Here is a 21,757-nt window from a genome sequence, read left to right as displayed (position 1 = left end):
AATCTCAATTGAAATCATAAGCAAGCCACGCACCTCCCTGACGAACTGTTAATAAATTTAATACCTCCCATATCAGTATACCGTGACTCCATTGAAAAAGAAGAGGATCAACTGCCTCTGATGGGATGTGATATGATTCTGAAGGATTTGGTTTCTTAAAGCTGTAGTAACAGTGTTTCGGTCTTTCATGCTACTACAGCTTACCTACCTACATTACCCCAGTTTCTGCTTCATTTTCCTTTAGAAAAGGTTTGTGAAAGGGACTTTTTCTTGTCACATTGGTTTAATGTTGACTTTTTAGATGTTAAGTTGCCTTTTCTTTTTGAGAAAATAAGTGGAATGTGCCCAAAATAGCTTTTTAATAGGCTGCTAAAAGAAATCAATTTTTCTATTGAAAAGAAAAAAATCTCTTATAAAAATGCGCTTGGATGTCGTGCAATGGCAGGGCTAGTCAGTGCTTATGATTTAAATGTAGAGAACCCTGAAGGAGATCTAGGGGTACAGACAAGTAACTTTCTTTTTTATGTTTAGAGTAATACACAGAGAATGTAAGCTCTTTATTTCAAAGTAGGGCCATAATTTAGTCAAAGCCTGATAGGTTCTGTTCAGGCTCCATTCTCCCTCAAACTGGAATATGCTTCCAGGCTAAACCCAGCACACAGACACCAACATTCCATGCATCATGCCATTATCCCAACATCTACACTCAACACTCTACAGCATATGCACTGAGCTCATGCATATACAGACCTATCACATCATAACATCATCCCCTTTCCTTTTACACAGAACAGACCAGACAAGGCACATCATTAATGTAACCCTTAATATAGAGTCCCTGTACAAAGCCTTTGTGGATCTAAGATCCACTTTAGATAACGTCCTGTTATATTTGCCATTAGAAAAACTCCACAAAACCATAGCTGTTCCATTTCACCAAACAGGTGCTTACATGTTGCCAATTATGCAAAGGTTAGAGATGACTACGTCTTTTCCAGTAAATGGGGGTGTTCATCAGGGATTTTCCTTGGGCCCCACATTGTTTTACAGTATTGGTCTTTCTTGATGACTGAACAAAGGTTGCACCAAGGTTAGGAGGCCTCTGGACTGTGACAGTATTATTTGCTTATTATACATTGTTAGTTTTTCAATCCCCACTGGGCTTACAAAGTCTAATAAATACGTTCTTCAAGTTTTGTAGGGTCAAGGGGGTCTCAAGTAACACTGCTGAGACTAAATGAATGGACTTCAAAACGCATAATATTACAATTCTGCCCTAGAAAAAGTGATACATTTTAAATACCTGGGGAAAAGGTTGTGAACTGATTAAACATCATAGTTAAAGTAATAACTCTTCTGATAGAGATATCTAGCCGCAGATTCCTTAACTTTTTAATTCTCCCCAGGTGCCAGTCTGCATCCAGAATTATTTTTGCAGTACCTCTGCGCACCGGGGACGATGTCGTATGACTCCGCGATGATGTCGACTCCGGTCCTGACATCAGTGGAGCCATATAAGTCCGAGGCACAGATGTCAGTTTCTTCCTTTCTACGCTGTAACGTGGATCCAGAGAAGCAGTTTCTCTGGTCGATTTTTTCCTGACCTGCTGTGACACTCTGTGTCGGTGGAACAATGTGCCTTTCTCTGATGTTTACAGGTTTCAATCCTTGTGGGTCTTGTAACCGATATATGTCTGTGACGGACCCACATACAATTTGTATGTGGTTTTTAGGCAAGCACCCTGATGCCAAAAATTGTGGCTTCTGCCAGAAGCTAAAACCAAAGTCATTAAAGGAGCGACATTTTAAGTTGATGGCGGTGTGTGTGTCACAATCCTCGGAGGCTTCCCAGCTTCAGTCTTTGACATCTCATGAAAAGCGAGGTCAACCTAGGAGCTGAAGCCAGTCTTGAGGACGTCGTTCTCCAGGGAACTCAAAAGGTAAGGGACGACTGAAGTTGCGCGATTACTGGACTTCACCATGTGGGGACTCCGTCTCCCATGGCTCCTTCCACTCGACAGTTGAGGAGGCCGTACGCGACTTTGCACCACATTTCTCTGTGTTTCCGGGAGCTGGTGCGTCGATGGCTCAGATGAAGAAATATAATTCCTTGCACGTCATCTTTGGAACCCCATTTCCATCTGGAGCGCCTTTAGGCCCCAAGGAGGTGAGTGGGGCACCGTCGGAGGGTTTGCCCTCGGTGACAGCTAAGTCTATTGGCATCGAGGGGTCAAAGTTGGTCGACATCGGTTGGACCCGCTTTGGTGCAGATCCACAGCCCTTGGGGATCTTGACCTACGAAGCCGGACTTCGGTCAGCCGACTCTGACACTGCTGTCAGCAGTGGCGGTTGAAATCGCTTCTACTCCTCCGTGTAGGTGTCGTACCATGTAGGAAGCGGAATCGACAATTCAGACTCAGGGAATATGCAGGTTTTGATTCCTTCTCAGGAAGAGGTTGTTAAAAGACAGCCAGTGTAGATTGAGGCAGGTACCGTTCAGCCTATTTCTGATATTAATGTGTTTAGATGGAGGAGGAGAGCTGGTTGTCTGCTCTGGGAGAGGCTAGTGGCTTGGATTCATCTTTAGCTTCAGAGTTGCTTTCTCCCCCTGGTCTTGCCACGACATGCTAAGAAGAGTGGCTACAGTTTTAAACTTGTCACTTCCTACGGTGCAAAGGTCCACAGATCCTTAGATCGAGGTCCTTTTTCAGACAGTGAAGAACCTGTTCTTCCGTTTGGTGAGGCCCTTTTTGATATTTCATTAGGCTCTTGTGCCAAGCCTGAGGCGGGGTGCCTCAGTGGACTGGGATATTGCACTTAGACACCTGCCTGCACTAAGTGACCCAGTTTATTTTCTGAGACACCCTTCTATGTGTAGCTTGGTGACTCAGGTTGGGACTTCTTCGCAAGATGTAGATTCTGTTCCTAAGAATCCAGTGGGTAAGGAGTATAGGAATCGTGATGCATTTCGTAAACACATTGTTGCTTCAGCAAGTTCAGCCTTGAGATCCACAAATACATCTTGTGTGCTGGGGCGATATTCCCATGCTTTATGGGATTCGCTACAGAATTTGTTACCATCTCTTCTGGATAATATCCGCTCGAAGATTTGGTGATTTGATTAAATATTGTCAACAGGCTGCTAGGCTTACTATAAGCTGTGGTTTGGACACCACTGACTCTGTAGGTTGCGCAATGGCATCAGCAGTGGCATTAAGGCATAGAGCTTGGTTGGCAACTTCTGGTTTCTCTGAGGCCATCTAGTCGACTTTGGTCGACATGCCATTTGATATTGCCCATGTTTTTTGGAGGCAAGCTGATGCAGCGTTGAGACACTTCCGTGGAACACAGAGGTCTTCAAAGTCATAGCTTTTTGTTGTTTGTTACTGGTGTACCTTGTTCTTATACTTCAGATGTAGGTTTCTTTCAAAGCAAGTAATCTTTGTTAGGGCATTTTACGTGTCCGTTATTGGTTTGGCCCCTTGGTGTCCTGCAAGAGCAGAATTATTCTCAGTACCAATTTTTTGCTTTTCTTGGGGTTGATTCAGATAATGAGGGAGATTTCCCTTTGTCCCTTGGCCTCTGAGGATGAGCTTTGTGCTCAAGAGGTTATTGTCAAGAGATGTATCTTCTTGTTTGAAGATTTTCTGACACTGGCTTCTTTGAAGCAGTGTTCAGTATGCTAAAATGAGCATGTTTTCGACCTTTCATTGTCTCTCAATGGACATATTAGTATGCTAGTGGTAAAACTGGTATATAGGGACGTTCTGGTCTTTACTCGTTAGAGTGATCATAGTGGTATGCCCTCACTACTCTTGTGGTGGGTATATTTATTATGGCGATATTCAGGGCCTACGTTTTGTATTCTTTTGAATACATGCTCTTGTGATCATCCTTCATTAACATCCTCTTTGACTATGTGTTTTTATGGTGTAGGTTGTCTTCTCCTGAGCAGCCGTCATATCAACATTATATGTGCTTTGCTTTTTGGAAAATTGTGAGAGTAAACTCAGAGTTTGTAGTGCATTCTTTAGAAGACACAAGTTAGTTGCCTTCACCACTGTGAAGGGATAAGTATTACATTTGTTCATTCATGGAACATATGGGGTGCACTCTGCATCTTATGCTGTGTGATCGGTAGTGTCGGGAACATACTGATGGAGACTTCTAGTTACAGTTTCCTTACCTGTTTTCGGTTATACAATTTATGGAGTTTTTAGGCTTTATAGGAAGCTCTTCTTGTTGTTCACCCACAACGATTTTTTGCATCTCTTTGGAGGGTATATTCTACCTGTCTTTTTGGGTATGTGTCTATTTTCACTGTGCTTTGTCACATGTGTTTTTTGCTAACAAGGATTGATTTTATATATTATTTCCCTTTAAAGTTTTATCTTTTCTTTATTTAATATTTTGATACGCCACCAATAGGATTTTGAGCGTACCCACGGTTCGGACTTGTGTTCAGAACTTCGGACCATGACACTGAAGGCCATGCAGGCGTAGGCTTTGTAGATACCTGTGATCCTGCAGTAAATGTGAGCCAGCGATGCTCTATGTGTTGTCAGAGCACTTGGGAGTCTATTGGGACACAATTTTATATATATTATGTACGTGTCCAGGTGATACACCATTGTGGTGAAAAAAGTGTTTACAATTAACATAATAGATTAATATCAATTTTAAATTCAAATCTATTGGTGACATTTAACCCTCCTTACACTGCATTATGTAACCTTCGAGTGGTCATTTTGTTCAACTAAAATATCAGTACCATGGAGGTATTCATGCTCATCTTTCTTTTGGTGTTCATTCATCTTGGTATAATGGAATGGGTTTTGAGAATTCTTCTTTGGGATTTTATCAGGACAGTTTTTTTCTCTGATATTTCTTTATAGTTGTTACATGACTATTTTCTAGCACTCAGCCCTTTTAGTCAACGGGTTTCTATCCCCTTGGGCGAAAGAGGTTAATGTCTGATAACTGAGAGATGGTTCTTTTGGGGATTTTCCCCCTTTTCCTTCAATGGACAATTCTCTCTGTCATGTAAGGTTGTTTATTATTTATATGTTCTACGACAGTCATCATGGATTCTATTGAGAGCTAAGCTTTTGTTTTGCTATTCCTATGTACATTTGGTTGAATGTTAGTTATGACCGGCTAGTTCTCATTGAGAACTTTTGTAGGATTGGTTCGCAGACCCTCCTCCAGGGGGGTAAAGCTATGGTATTTATTTTAAAAGTTAAGGAATTTGTGGCTAGATGTCTCTATCAGATGTAACAGTTACTTACCTTCGGTAACGTAATATCTGGTGGAGACACAGATGTCTCTACCAGATATTACATTACCGATGGTAAGTAACTTTTACATTAGTGCTACATGCTGGTGCTACCACACATTTTGCAAGTAAAATGGGTGGGTGAACAATATCATCAGTGCTGGATGTTTATACGATGTGTGCCCAAAATGCAGCCAAAATATGGGAAGTTTGTTTTCTTTCAACATATCTGGATTTGCAACTAGGAAAAATTGTTTTCTGAAATATGTTTTGTGGTTGCCATAAAGCATCCCCAATTTTCCCTTACATTTTAGTTTGGGGAAGCACTAAAGAGATGCTATGTCTGATATTTTGCACCAGCAGGGAGAAGGGTGACTTTGCCTGGTTAAAAAATATACATGAATTCTTTGAATCTTTAGGACTCAACAATGTGTGATCTCCAGAACTATTCAGAGTTGGTATATTCCATGTTATATAATTTATTATACAACATTTACCGAATAGGAGTTTCGCCAAAATAAAACAAACGGTAAACCCAGGTCTAGGTAGGCAGAGTTCTTTTTATTGTTTAACTATGTATCCAAGTTGGAGCACTATTTAGACTTTGGTGAACCATAGATGACCAAATTTCTCATTTCCCCTAGCTACATTGCCCCTAAAATCATTCACGTAGGCCCTGATTTAGAGTTTGGTGGAGAGGATGCTCATTCGCAATGACGATGGAATTCCCTCTCTTCCAAAGTTCAGTCAGCCTCATTTAAAGTAGGGTGCAACTTCAGTAGAGACTATTCTATCGCCACCGATGACATACACCGCCAATGGCGCAACAGAGTAAGTGCCATGTCAGGTTTAGACATCTGACCACCTCCAACCACCCTCGCCCCCTTGACCCCTGATTTAGAGTCAGCGGTCAAATGGTTAGTTTTTACTGTCTGTCACCACAAAGTAAAACCTGGCAGAAAGGGGCAGTGAAATTGCAAAATGACTCCACATCATAGGAGACAATACCCATGGTGGGGGGGTCATTTGTTTTTTTTTAATTTTCAAAAATAAAATCCTGTTTTGGGATTTTGTTTCTGAAAATAAAAAACAAATGTTAAAAGTTCTACAGACTGTTGATGGAGTCATCAGTCGAACGTTTAAGAAATTGACAGAAAATGTTGTGACTTCGGTTCCTGCCAATGTAAAGAGATGTTCCCTGAGCTGGCGGACATCTCTAGATTAGGAGGACGGGTACGCTGTCAGGGCGATAGAGTATTTCACTTCATCGTCCTGATGGAGTAAAACACGTCCTCCGTGTTCTAAATCGGGCCCTTAATTATGGGAATCTTCCTCAAACCAATGTGACATTTTGTTATGAATGTTCCAGATGTTGAGTCAGAAGCTCTGATTTTTGTGTCTTTTCAGATGCATAGACCGTGGTGAGAAAAGTGGTTATTGCAACTGATGAGGAACATTGTTGTAAGGGATTGCAGGAGTGCCCTGATAATATGGAAACCCCTTACATTTAGGACCAAGATTTTAGCTTTCTCTCAATATTAGCTCTCAGTCTGAAACATACGTTGTGAGTCTCTCAGCAAAAGCACATAGCCCAGGCTCAGTTATAAATCAAACTATACCTCCAAACAACTCCCCGAGTGAGTTTTTTGTGATCCTACTTCTCCACCTCTTCTTCTCTTCTTCTTTCTCTTTCTTCCTCCCCCTTTTACCCTTCACTTCTTTTTTTCCTACTTTGTTTTCATCTTTCTTTTTCTATCCTTCTTTCTTCTTCTTTTTAGACCCTGTTTATTATTGGTATTTTGCTCATCGCATATGTTTTGTAACAGCTTCTTCATCTATGTGCTTTTCCATTTACTTTTGACATATGTGTTGTATTCAACCCAAAATGCAAATAAAAATTTCTTAAACAAAAATAAATAAATAAATCAAACTATAAAATGTGTGGATAATTTGCTGAATATCCAGGAAGTTCGATATAAGGTGGTCCCCGAATTGTTGAATGAATTCTGTATTGTTGTGGAGGGATGGGCAGAAATAAGGCGTAGGAGGCTTATCTGTTTGTTTGTATCATGGCTTTTAATGACAACTTTACAGTCACACATGACAGGTCTTGCAACCACCGGAGTTGTGTGTGGGGTAACATAACCAAAACAACACTGCTTGTCCTTATGTCTGGTTAGACCGACATTGTACGTAAAGGTTAAGTGTGGTTCCTGTCTTTGGCAGTCTTTGGTGTTCTCCTTTTCCTGCTGCTTAAGTCCAGCAGGGTGGTGCCACAGAGGTCCATCCGAAGACAGAACGCCCAGGTAAGTATTAGGACAAATTAAATCTATTTATCTTTCTGTTCATGGACAATTTACTCTCACTGGCTGTCCTTTCTTTATGTTCTATTAGGTTCCCTTAGTCTACATTTTAGCCAGAGTCCCTCCATCCCATCACCAATTTGCCCCTCATTTCTGGGGCTTCCGCTTTGATTACTATCTTGGCTTCTCTTAACTTCTTCTCATATACCATTCTCTCTTTCTCAGGTGTCCCTTTTCATTTACCAACACCAGTGTGCTCCCAAACCCCCCGCTTCCCCCCGCCCCCCGACATCCAGTTCAGGTTAAATTTTACCCTTATTACGTTCCTTCTTGTTTCAGTTAAATCAATACTATTTTATTTCAGATAAACAATCCTTGAAACTGACCACAATTTAAAACATTATGACCAAGATTTAATAAGCTTTAGCACCATTGTAAAGTGACACAAGGTGACGGAAAGCAATGCAATGGTATTTATTTTCCAATGGAAATGTTATTTTGCTCTGGAATGGATCCCTTTCCTATGGACACCTATTACCTTTGCCAATGCTTGTTTATAGTATGGTCTACTGCCTCCTTTGTGTTATTAATAAGCTTTATTGTATGATTACTTAATATCTTTACTTTAAGAGAAAAACATAGCAGGAGTTAAAATGATGTAGCTGGTAACACTTCCTAGAAAGATGTTAAAAGAAAAACAATAGGCAAATTCAACAATAATATATAGTCCACAGACGCAATAAATCAACCTTTTCTGATATATTCTAAAAGAAACATGCATTGGTTATAAAAGTAATGTGCTCAATATTAGAAAGTCCTCCACTAACATATCATACACAGGTGCAAAAAGCGTTATGACAAGCAATTTCGGCGTTGATGAAACCTACTTTAAAAAAAACAAAATTTGCATCTTAAACAAGTCGCTAAAGGCGATGGATGTTTTCAGCGTATTCTGGATACAAGTGGTCAGACTCTAATGTTATTTATTTATTTACAAAGTTTTATATAGCGCTACCTAGACCTCTGGGTATCAGAGGGCTGTGCGTACACAAAGGAAAAGAAAAAGATTGCATGCTATAAAGTGTCACGTGCTGGTGCCAATGCACTCAATAAATGTACTTAGCGATCAAAGTGCCAAGTGCCCTATTGTCTTAAACCCATCAGGCAGTGCTAGAACTGTGCTATAAAGTGCCAAGTGCTAGTGCAATAAAAATAAACATGCTTGTCAATCAACTATCAAAATGCCCTGTTATCTAATCTTGGTCAAGAGATTCTAGGCAATGTTGGCCCGAGTTCAGGCTCCGTATCCTCATGTGGCAATCCCAATTGGTGGACGGGCGTCTCGCAGGAGCCTTCCAGCTTCCCAGAACAATTTGCGAATTTGTGCTAGTTCCTTTGGTACAACTGCAGTGTAAATGTATGTCAATGCCTCTTTATATGTTCTTATACTATTTTACAGGAATTTTGGCTTTAGGTAGATTTGTCTCTGCGGTAGAAAACCCAAGCAATAGCATACAATGTGTATAGGAGATTCGGGGCCAGATGTAGGTGTCCAAATACCGGTCGGTAACGGCCGAAAATACCGATTTTCGGCGGTTACCGACCGGTATTTGGATACTGAGATGTAGGGCATCTCAAAATACAGATTCGGTAATTTTACTAACCCTGGGCGTAGTTCGCGTAGCCGCACTCCGCGAAGCTACGCGAAGACGCACTTGCACTCCGCGAGCTACGTGTAGCTCCGCGGACATGCGTAGTAGCTTGCTAGACCCGTTCGCGCGCCGTTTTTCGTCTTCGGGAGCGCGGTGCGCGTGTTCGGGGCGCTGCCTGCATGCTCGCAATAGCTAGCGCGCTAAGTTACTCAATGAGGTTTGTCCCGCCCGCTTGCGTTCACTTATTTCCGGTTCCGGGTCACAAGTAACGTGTTCGCGTTGTGTTAGACATGTTCGGGAACTCATCTTCTCGTTCGCACTGCCAAAGTGCGTGATCGCGTCAAATATCGCGCGAACTTACCGCGGCGGTCGCGACGGGCAGAGCCATCTTCGATTTCACACTCTGGCTATGGTTTTGGGCCTACTTCAGCATCTCACTCCTATCTCTTCCATCCTGGTCTTTTCCCTCAGTTTTTCTAACTTTCTTTACTTCTTACCTATTTCTGTCTGTGCCTAGGTTTATATTTCTCATTTTATTTTTACTTTTACCACTTTTTTTGCAACTTTTCTCTTGTTTTATATTACTTCCTTCTTTTATCTTTCTTCTTTCTTCCCCTAACCTTTTTGTCTTCAACTTTCCTTCTCCCCTCCACCCAGAACCATGGTGAAGGGTGCCAGCAGAATCGGCGGCTCAAAGGGCAAGGCGGCTGTGCCTAAAAAAACCAGGCTGCCTTGCGGCAGAATGCGCCCGGCAGGAGTGACGCCCCGCCAACTTTTTGGGGAGGAGGAGTTGGCCGCCCTGGTCTTTTTTATCCAACGTCACCTCCCCTTGACTTTGGCAGCAGGCGGCAGGCCCGGCTCCGGATACCAGCACATTGAAGAGCGTCTCCGGCGGTGGGCGAAGGTGCGCCGTGCAGTCTTCCGCTGCTCCGGTATCCGGCGTACCCACCATCAGCTGTCCCACCGCTGGGCCGACATTTTGGACCGGGAGCAGGACCTGTTGGACCTGCTTGGTGTGGAGGTTGTGGGTCTTGGTGAGTGGCTACCCCAAAAATAAAGTGTGTATATATATATATATATATATATATATTTATATACATATAGATTATATATATATATATATATATATACATATATATATATATAGTTGTATAAATATTGTTATTGTATCTTTGTAAATATTGGCTGAATAAGTAACGCGATGACTGTTGCCCCTAGTTACATTTGCGATGTATTCCGGTATATCTACTGTCATTGTATGACAGTGTTCTTCTTCTTCACTGGCTCTTGCGTGTTGTTTCAACTTGGCGCTAGCTGTTGCTGTTTATTGATGTGAGATTTTCTTTATTGCTGAGAACTGAAGTTAGTTAATGCTATTAATAGAGTCTTGTCCTTCCTTTGTCCGTCAGTGAAATAGCGGTGGATGGATAATTGTACGTTGTTTGCATATTGTAGCATTTTTTTCACGGCCTTCTCTTCTGCATGAATGGAATCCTTTTCTTGCAAAGAATGCTAACGTTACTGTTCTTCTTACCTCAGCCAGGGCCGGCTCTAGGGGGCATGTGCAAGCTGTGCAACTGCACAGGGGCACCAAACTTCAGGGGCCACCGCACCAATAGATATCCTTAATTTAATAATACTCTAAGGATGGATACATATTTGCGTTGCGGCCCCTGGCATGGATTTGTTGCCTCCGGCTCTGTTCCACTGTAGCAGTGTGATTTGCAATTATGTCTATGTTTCACATCACTCAATGTATTTATCTATGTTTATTATTTTAATTTTTACATGAACCACAGAACCCAGGGGCAAGCAGAATACAGGGACCGAGTCGGCGGGTGAACCACCAGTTACACAGAGCTCCTCTACTGAGGATCCTGCTGCTGTCCCCAGTAAGTCCAACAGTGCTTGTTTTTTCCTCTGTAATGTGTCTGCAGTGCTTTGTCAATTGACAGCAACCAAGTAGGCATCCAGAATGATGTTTGTCTAGTATTTTTGTAAACGTTAGTATACCACTACTAGTCTTGTGGGTATTCTTCTATCTCCTATGGAGTTATATACATATTACACAACTATGTAACTATGCACACGAAAATTGGATGTTGTTGGTACTGATAGGCAGGTTGGACCTTACTTACACCTCAGTCACAGAACTCTGAGGAACGCACAATTCACTGAACGTCAGCCTATATGGCCTGAGTCATTGGTCTATTGTTCAAATCACACTCCTGAACCCCAATACCAAGATGCCGAATGCTTTTAGGACACAAACCGTTACCTAAGAAACCCCCTTTTGCTCACTCACTCGTGTGAGTCTCTAAGACAACAGACACTGAAAATAAACTTCAGAGTCAAAGTGGTCATTCAAAAGCTTTATTTTGTTAGAAGTAAGTAAGTAACATCAATGTTTTTAAGTGCTTCCGTCCAATACGTTGAAGGGCCCACCAGAAAAAATCCAGAGTTAAAACAGGCATAATAAAGTAATCAACATTTGTACAGCTACTAGTGCACAATAGGGAAATGTGGCAACTATCGGAGACCTCTCACCAACGTATACTGGTCAGATATTCCTCTTTTTTTGTAAGCTATGGAAATGTCTGCTTCGTAGAAGGCAATCTTCTCACCTGCCGAAAAATAATGACAAAAGTGGTGCACGTTAGACAGTATTAAATACATTTATGCCAGTTTTATGCAGCCATGCTAAAAAGAAGTTGTAACCTGTAAGCAAACTCTATCCCACAATCCACATAGAAAACTTAAATACGGGCCCTTTTACTTTCCCACCTCTTCAGGTGTATGCATTGAACAATGATGTGTTGCCCCAGAGCGTCTTCTCGTACTGCGCAACAAGCTGCGAGTTAACACATGCGCAAAACTGGATACATTGATGTACAAAGGTTACATAGTTCACTTCCAATTTCCAAGGACTAGAGTAGCAGGACAGATGAGATGAGCTTGGGTACCATACCATAACAATGAATGCTAATAATATGTGTAGTGACTCTGCTGTACTATGCAATGTGGACTCATACTGATTACGTACGTTGGACTTAACTGTTTTGAAGAACTCCATTCTTGGTGAACAAGTACAAAGGGGGCTGTGCATCCATCTAAAAAGGCGTACTTATTTTTATAGGTGCAGAACCCTTACCATCGACCAGTGCCGACGGGGACAGCGGCGCTGCTTCAGCGCTCCCGGCGGGGACAGGAGGAACAGAGGCACCTACACCAGCAGCAGTGGGGGGGGAGCCAACAGCGGCGGGCGATGGTAAGTTACATTCAATAGTGATCTGCATTACTTGGTGGGAGGGGAAAACTTTCTCACTGTACTCTACTGGAAAATATATGATGTTACCTTTACTTGTCATTAGCATGCTAAGCATTACCACTACAGTAATGCAAGTGCCTGATAGCAGTCGGATGCATGGGTTGTTGTTAAAGCATGTAAAGGGGAAAACACAGCTGCCAGCGTGGTTGGGAGACACACCCAATACCGGTGGTTAGTGGATAGTCTCAGCAGCTGCGGTGTTTTGGGCAAACCCAAAGGCAAGGGAAGGAGGGGACGACTGGGTGCATGGGTCGTTGCTGGTGAAACACAAACCAAATAAGGTTTGTTGCGCGGTATAAAGTATTATAGTCTTTACTAGACATGTGCTACTAGCTGCCCCCTGTTAATTAATGTTACTTTGAGAGTGTTCCCGCCTTCCCGGAACAAAAGGAGATATGTAAAAGACAGGTGTTCGTTCTAATGTGTGTGACCGTTGAAGTACACCCATGCTAATAGGGCAGGCATAAAGCCGTGACAAAAAGTCCGAAAAATTAATAGAGGCTGTAGAATGTTCAAGATAGACGCAACACAATTTCTATTACTCAGCTTGCTTGCTAGTGCTACTGTGCCGCCCACTATGTGTTGAATCAATGTTGTGTTCTTGATTTGCGGGGAGTTTGGATTAACAATTCTGTTTCTTTCTTTATAGTTACTCCTTCCCAAAAACCAACCAGGAAGGAGTTGGCAGTCCGGGCCCGGCAGCGGAAACTGCAGGCAATTGTAGAGGCCTACCGCCGGCTGGTGGATCAGGCCGAGGAGGAGGAGGAGGAGGCGGCGGCAGCAGCTGCTGCCTCTTCCAATGCCCCGGGCCCCAAGCCTGCAGGACTACGTCGCCGTGGTCAGGCAGCCGCCCGCCGCCGCATTGTTACATCTTCGGCGGCCCCCCCACAACAACAACAACAATAACATGCATGCAAGTGTAGGTGCCGTGATTTCAAAGCAAAGATTCTCCGCCGGGTAGCGAAGTTGGAGGAGGAGCGGAAGAAGCAGGAGGACGGTCTAGAGGAGCGTGTCAAGATACTGGTGGACAAACACCTGAAAGCCCGCCGGCTTTGAAATGGACCCTGTTTTTTGCCCCTTTTTTAATCCTTTTGTTGGTGGGTGGGATGTGGGAGTTGGGGTGTACATTTGGGTTGAAATTTGGTTGGGGTTAGGGGAGGGTAGGGACAGCTCTGGGTCAGGGGGTTACATTTGTTATATATTTTATTTTTCTATTATCATTATTAAAATATAAAAATAAAACAAAGATATTATTTTCACAAGAAAACATTTGAAGTTCATTTGTGTTTGTTGGGGGGGTGGAGGGGGGACTGTTTCACCAAATAATGTACGTTGTGCAACATGAACATGCACTACGAACGATAAATTAAGTACTGACTGCACCTGTAGTAGTAGGGTCACAAGTGCATAAATAATTTATATTATTAAATAACATGGGAAAATTGCCCATCACGTGAGTCTGAAGTTACTACTAGTATACTTTAATTCCATGCACATTTGCTCAGAGTCGGCTAAACAATCCTATGCAATGCATTGCATCATTCCTTTAACATACCTTTCCTAGTTGTCAGGGAAGAGGAGCTCGTCCTCAAACTCTGTGCGTTCAGACAGAAGTAGGTCATGTAACCCAGTAGTGAGGACGTCTTCTTCACACTCGCTTTCTTCATCCGGCGGTGATTCACGTACTTGATAGTCTGGTGGTATGAAGCGTTGATTCATTTTTATCATTGTCAGCCGCTCCACGCTTTTGGGGGAGAGACTAGTCCTTTTCGATGTGACAATGGCACCAGCAGCACTGAAAACCCGCTCAGAGGAGACACTGGCTACAGGACAAGCCAGATACTTTATCGCCAGCCTGCTCAGCACTGGCCACTGTCTCCTTCTTTCATACCAATAGACCAATGGGCTTTGCTCCATGAACACCTCTGTTGTGTCATCCAGATAGGCCTGAACCATCCGCTCAATGTTCATTGGTGCTCGGCTTTGCTGGTCCTCTTTTCCCTTTGCAACAGCAACGGACTTACCCATCCCTTTCTGTATAAAAAATGCAGTTATGCTTTTGGTTGGGTCTGCTGAATCAGATCGTGTAGGTGCTGCTTTTGGTACTGTTGGTGCCTGCTGGAAAGCAGACGCACTGCTCTCACGCTGTGAAGAACTTGCGTCAGGAGTACTTGGACTGGCCTGGGCTGGCAGTGGCAGGCCTTTAAGTAACAGCCGTTCAGTTTCTAACTCATTAGCTTCCGCAGCTATGGAAGTTTTGTACTTGTCAACATCCTCATCTGAAAATGGAATTACTTCGTTACTGCTGACAAATAATTTGTACCGTGGATCCAAGATTGTTGCAGTTATGTAATGTTCACCTGACACAATATTGTTGAGCCTTACATTTTCACACAAGCGGTTGACTAAGCCCTTGGCTAAGGTATATGCATCAACTTTTTGTTCGTCACCTTCGTATGTTTCACAGACCTCCTTCACCTGTTGCTCAAGCATGTACAACAATGGGATGGCTTGGCCCATAGTACAGTCCTCCCTGCTAACTGCACGTGTGAAGACCTCAAAGGGTTGTAGCATCTCTGTGATGCATTTAATGAGGTCCCACTGCCACATCTCAATGGTCAGGGCTTTAAGATTAACAGTAGGATCCCCTAATCTTCTTGACATGACATAAGCATTCAGTGGGATGTACTGCTCAAAGAGATGCTCAAGCATGAAATAAGTTGAGTTCCAACGTGTTGGGACCTCCTGTATCAGTGCTTTGACTGGCAACCTATGCTCTTGCTGAATGACCCGTAGCAGCTTCCGTCCTTTGAAAGAATGGTTAAAGTGCGTGCATATTCTTCTGCAGATGGCCATTATGTTGCTGACTTTGGCTTCATTTTTCAGAAAGTCTTGCACGACTAAGTTTATGCAGTGTGCCAAACAGGGTACCCTGAAATAATGTCCTTCTCTCATTGCCTTCACTACATTACTGCCATTGTCGGTGGAAACAAAACCAATCTTAAGGCCTCTTGGTTTCAGCCATTCAAAGACCTTGTCATTAAAGTCAGACAAAATGTTTTCAGCAGTATGACTTTTGTCCATACCAAACATGGCTATAGTTGCATGTCTGCGCGTATCATTAAAAATTCCAGCAACGTCACGGAGGCCTGAAGTTAACTTGTCTTTAACACCTGCAAAAGAGATCCAGTGTGCGGTGATGCACATGAAATCTGTAGCATCGCAACTGCTCCACATGTCTGTTGTCAGGTGGATACAATGGACAACACTCTGTTGTAAGGCTTTCCCAATCAATTCCAGCACATCGTGGTGTAGTGCTGGAACAGCCACTCGGGCAAAATAGTAGCGACTGGGAACGTTCCATTTTGGGCAGAGGGTTGCCACTAATTCCAGAAATCCAACAGCCTCAACAAATGAAAATGGGAGAAGGTCCAGTGCTAACATTTTCGCAAGTTTGGCATTGTATAAACGTGCTACTGGGTGGTTCCGCTCGTACTTTCCCTCCTGCCTTAACATGCTAGGAATGGTAAGCTGCTTTGCATGTCTTTGAGTTGTGCTAGACGGACCACCTTGCATCGCAGACTTTGCACTCCTTGGTGTTTCCAGCTGACTCTGGTGCCACTGAGAAGTTGCAGATGCGGAGGATGTGGTCTTTACCACTCCAGTGCTGGCGACAGGGGTCGATTGTGTACCACTCCTAGATAGAAGGTCATCGTCTCCCTCTTCTTCTACCTCCTGATCAACCATGAGTGGACCTTGTACCACTGTATCCCCACCAACACGAGTGCTAACATTTTTTAAGCTTGCAAGGTGGTTCTCCCACCTGATCACGTGTGTTTTTTTCAAATGGGTCGTTTGGCCTCCAGTCCCATAGTTTGTACCAAGCTTACCACGACTAACATTGGCATGACAAATGGTGCATACAGCAATGTTCTCCTGAACTGGGTGAACCGTAAAGAAGTCCCACACTGGGGAGGTAAACTTTTGTCTCCTGCCATAGGAAGAGGAGGACCCACTGCCAATGCCGGATGGACTGGAGGATTGTGGAATTTCACTATGGGACAGCTCAGTCCTAGTACTGCCACTACCTCCTTCTGTTGAAGTGGCGCTTCTGCTGGATGTCGGATGCTGCCGGGCCTTCGCTGTTGAAAAAATTGGAGCTGGTGTTACTGTGGGTGTTGAGTGTGTAGGAGTTATGCGTGGTACCTGCTCATCAGTCATTGCAGCATTTCTGGATAGGGTGAAAATGTTTGTCTCTACATCCTCTGCACCAGGAATAACGCTTGTGATGATGACAGTGTCAGACCCGTCTTTATCACCAGCAGTATCCTGCTCACCTACATCGACCTCCATAAGTTCAAGCCTGCCTGGAAACTTCCTTTTTCCTAGCATGGTCTTCTTGGGATGTCTCTCCTTTGAATGCGCAGATAGTTGTGGCTGCCAATCCGTATCAAGGTCATCGGAAGGGATGCTTTGCGAAGAACTCGATGCACTAACCCTCCTTTCCCTTGGTGAATTCGAAGGAAATAGATCACCTACAGAAGTGGCTTCCTCTTCTTCTTGCTCGGAAGGAGGCTCTACTTCCTGAACTGCCCCGACTTCGGGAGGAACAACTACTACTATTTGGTGCGGAGATGGTGGTTGTTGTTCTTGAGGAAGTACTATTGCGGGCTGGGGTTTTTCAACAACAACTGTTGCGGGCGGTGGTTGTGGTTGTTCAACAACTGTTGCGGGAAGTGGTTGTGGTTGTGGGTGAACAACTCCTATTGCGGGCGGTGGTTGTGGTTGTTGAACATCTACTGCTGGCGGTGGTTGTTGAGCACTTCCATCTTGCGTGGATTGTGTACTACTTTGAGACAGCGATAAGTTTAGTTCTGGCTCAGTATCACTGCTCGCAAGCAGAAGGCTGGCTACCTCTTCGACCCTCATCATGTGCTTGGCCCTGGGATGCTGGCTTGCCCCCACTAATGCAGATGTGCTGGTCCCAGCTTGCACCCCAGACCCCGCTGCTGCAGGCGTACCTTTTGGGGTGCCAAAAAAGGTTTTGGGGTCCATACCAGACTTAAGTGACACTTCCTTCTGCTGTTCCTTCTTCGCAGCAACTTTCTTTGTGGTGGAGGACCTGGTAGCTTTCTTAGGGCCCATCTTCTTCTGATGTCAGTCAGCTCACAGCAGCACAAATTGCAGAGATGTCTGGTCAGATGAGTCACACACCACACGTGGCGTACAACTGAAGGAAGTCCGTCTGGCGGTAGAACGAGCGATGGATGAAAAAACAACCAGCACCTCCTCAGTCTTTTTTGTGCACCTACAAGTAAAGAAGGCAGAACAACATCAGTCAAACAAGCAGTAAGGCAACATGAACAATTGAAAGACACACAGGTCAATGTATAAAAGACAAAACAGAAGACTAATAATACCAGTCCAGCAGCACCACAGCTCAAAGGCCACATGAAGTCCAGAAAGAACCAATAAAGTGAAGCAGGCCTATAGATACCAATATGGACAGAAAAACGAGGATGCCTGCTGCACATGACAGGTTAATGTGCAAGGAATAAATAGCCCATGGCTAAGACAGAGGTTGTAAACATAACACCGCAAAAACACATACAAAGAAACCCCTGCCCAGGCTCCCAAAACAACAACCAAATGACAAATTCTGTTTTTTTGGGTGCACAAGAAAGACCTGCAACATTTTTGAGGAACTTTTATGCAATTCGGGACATATTGTCCGCGAGAATGCTAAATCGGCATGTTCGGCAGCGCGAACGGAATAAAAAGTCGTGTTCGCGTTCCCGAGCAAGTACATTGAGTGCGCGAACACGACAAAAAATGTAAGTTCACGTGCTCACATGGTGCGAAGTTACCAAAACTACCCAAGCTGTATTCCTAGGGTTACCTAATGGCAGAAATTGACAGAGTATTTAAAGTTTAAACACACCCAAAACCAGAAATACCCCACACATAAAAATAAGATTTTCTATATCAATCCAAGCCATCCATGATTTTCACATTAAGGGTACACCACAAAAACAGTTGATTAACTTTCATGACCCTATGAGTAGTACCTATGGCCTACTGCCAGAGTAGGCCACAAGGTTGGAGGCCTATGCCTATGGCAAAAGCACAAAGGAAGGACACACAAAATGGCCGCCGACATAGGGCCTGGCCACCAACAACAACATGGCAAAATCACAAAGGATGTATACACAAAATGGCCTCCACCACATGGCCTGGCCACCAACAACAACATGGCAAAATATATCACAAAGGAAGCATACACAAAATGGCCGCCACCACATGGCCTGGCCACCAACAACAACATGGCAAAATCACAAAGGATGTATATACAAAATGGCCTCCACCACATGGCCTGGCCACCAACAACAACATGGCAAAATATATCACAAAGGAAGCATACACAAAATGGCCGCCACCACATGGCCTGGCCACCAACAACAACATGGCAAAATCACAAAGGATGTATATACAAAATGGCCTCCACCACATGGCCTGGCCACCAACAACAACATGGCAAAATAAATCACAAAGGAAGCATACACAAAAAGATCACCACCATAGGGCCTGGCCACCAACAACAACATGGACAACTTTACAAAATGGCCTCCACCACATGGCCTGGCCACCAACAACAACATGGCAAAATAAATCACAAAGGAAGCATACACAAAATGGCCGCCACCACATGGCCTGGCCACCAACAACAACATGACAAGAAAGAGAAGACAGACAATAATGCCTATGGCAAAGGGACAATGCTTTGCTTCAGAAAATGGACACACCACACCACCGCCCAAATTGGTCACCCCACCCCAAAAAAAAAAAAAAAATAACAGAGGAGAGAAAATGGAAGTGGTCCATGCTCCAAAAAGAGAAAAGTACTACCAAAATGAGAACATAACATAAATGAGGAATTTTTAGGTGCACAAGAAAGACCTGCAACATTTTTGAGAAACTTTTATGCAACTCGGGACATATTGTCCGCGAGAATGCTAAATCGGCATGTTCGGCAGCGCGAACGGAATAAAAAGTCGTGTTCGCGTTCCCGAGCAAGTACATTGAGTGCGCGAACAAGACAAAAAATGTAAGTTCACGTGCTCACATGGTGCGAAGTTACCAAAACTACCCAAGCTGTATTCCTAGGGTTACCTAATGGCAGAAATTGACAGAGTATTTAAAGTTTAAACACACCCAAAACCAGAAATACCCCACACATAAAAATAAGATTTTCTATATCAATCCAAGCCATCCATGTTTTTCACATTAAGGGTACACCACAAAAACAGTTGATTAACTTTCATGACCCTATGAGTAGTACCTATGGCCTACTGCCAGAGTAGGCCACAAGGTTGGAGGCCTATGGCAAGAGCAAAGTGGCTGGAAACATTAAATGGCCGCCAACACATGGCCAGGCCAACCACAGAAAGTTAATACAATGAACTCATGCATGCCTACACACTAACTACATGGGGTACTAGGGTCACATATTGGCTTAAAAATTAGAAACATTTTAAATTCCACAAAATGCAATGTTAGAAAAAAATTACAATTTGGGACCTCATGAAAGTACAGGCCTCCATCAATAATTTCATTCCAGGATTGAATACTGTTGTTAAAAAAAAAATCAAATCAAACAAGCACAAGTCTACATCACTCATACATTACACAAACTTACTTGAAAAAGAGAATTCCAATTCAAAAAGTCCTCATTAAATCCAAGGTAAATCAGTAATGCAGCCAACACAGACAGAAAGTGATCCTTCCAGCTCAAAATCCAAAGGAAAGTGAGCACCACATGGACAAAGCACTGGGAGGAGCCTGGTGGACAGGAACAGGAAGTTGTAAACTCAAGAGCCCTTCCTCCTTACTCTGCAAAACAAGAGTAGAAACAAAAAGAGGGGTCCTTCCCCCCTAAAAATAAAGCCAAAGGTACAACTTTAAGGTTTTTTGCTTTTTTTTCCTAACCAAAATGGTAATTTATTATGGTTTTAACATGCTCGCGAGTTATTCTGTGCAAGAATGCAGTTTCTGCGTGTTCGGCAACTCGATCTTACCAAAAAGCATCCTCGCGCATCCTTATGACGCTATCTCGCATCAAAATGACGTTATCGCGTTCGCACAGTCGCACGGGACTGTGCGAGAGTGTTTCCAAACATGGTGGCACAAGCGACCAGGAAAAAACGAACGCAGAACGAAGGTAAGCCATTGCCGCGCACGCGATAATGTTATTCAGCGCGCGAGAACTACGCTACGCACCGGATCGCGGAGTTATCGACAGCTACGCGTTCTCCGCGGAACGCGGAGCTGCCGAAACTCCGCAAGCTCCGCGAACGGAGCGTAGTTCTTCGCCCAGGGTTAAATTTTACCGATTCGGTAATTTTACCGAATCTGTATTTTGAGATGTAGGTGGCACTGTGCCACAGGGCTTTAAGGATTCGTTAGTTACCACCAACTATTAGTTGGTGGTAAATAACGAATACCTGTGTATATGCAAATCTGTGCATGTAAACCTGTGCCATGTGGCACACATACATGCCCTTAGGGCACACAAGCACTAATCAGGGGTGCAACAGGGTGTCAAAGTGACACCCTGGCACCCTTGCATTATTCGGTATTTACCGAATCGGTAATTACCGATTCGGTAATTGCCATTGATTCCTATGGGCCTCCAGGCCCATAGGAATCAATGGCAAATACCGAATCGGTAATTACCGATTCGGTAAATACCGAATCTTACCGATTCGGTATTTTTTACCGAATGATTATCTACATCCCAAATACCGATTCTGAAATACCGAATCGTTAAAATTCGGTATTTTAGAATCGGTATTTTCGGATTACCTACATCTAGCCCTCAGAGTCTTATTTCTGATTTGTCTTTATCTTGTAGTCTCTTGAAGCCTGCTTGCCTTGCCCTTTTAAAGTTCTCTTTAAACCAGCCTCTTGTGTAGAAACCTAGATTCTGCTACAGAGTTTGCATGCGTAGGGCACCAGCGAGGAGATTACAATGGGCTTTAACTCTCACAAATAGCAATAAATGACCTAGAGTCAGTACTACCCTGAATTCAATTCAAAACTGCAGAAATAGAGGAATAAGGCTGCAAAAGAGAAAATGCCAAATGTTCATATTAATTCAGCTGCACATTTTATTTTATTTTTATTTATTTTTTAAAAAATT

At 43.4% G+C, this 21,757-nt stretch overlaps 1 long non-coding RNA gene across 1 annotated transcript; it reads left to right on the top strand.

The window, feature by feature from the left end:
* The first annotated feature begins 11,055 nt into the window (after positions 1-11,055).
* On the top strand, positions 11,056-13,447 carry LOC144791587 (uncharacterized). The gene is made up of 3 exons (XR_013602433.1): positions 11,056-11,122; positions 12,367-12,498; positions 13,208-13,447. It is a non-coding gene; the product is annotated as an uncharacterized LOC144791587 (long non-coding RNA).
* The last annotated feature ends 8,310 nt before the right edge of the window (positions 13,448-21,757 follow it).

Source organism: Lissotriton helveticus, chromosome 11 (assembly GCF_964261635.1).
Source record: "Lissotriton helveticus chromosome 11, aLisHel1.1, whole genome shotgun sequence".
In the NCBI taxonomy this organism is placed as follows: Eukaryota; Metazoa; Chordata; class Amphibia; order Caudata; family Salamandridae; genus Lissotriton; species Lissotriton helveticus.
The sequence above is the reverse complement of the archived record's forward strand: the minus strand, read 5'-3'. Positions and strand labels throughout refer to the sequence as shown.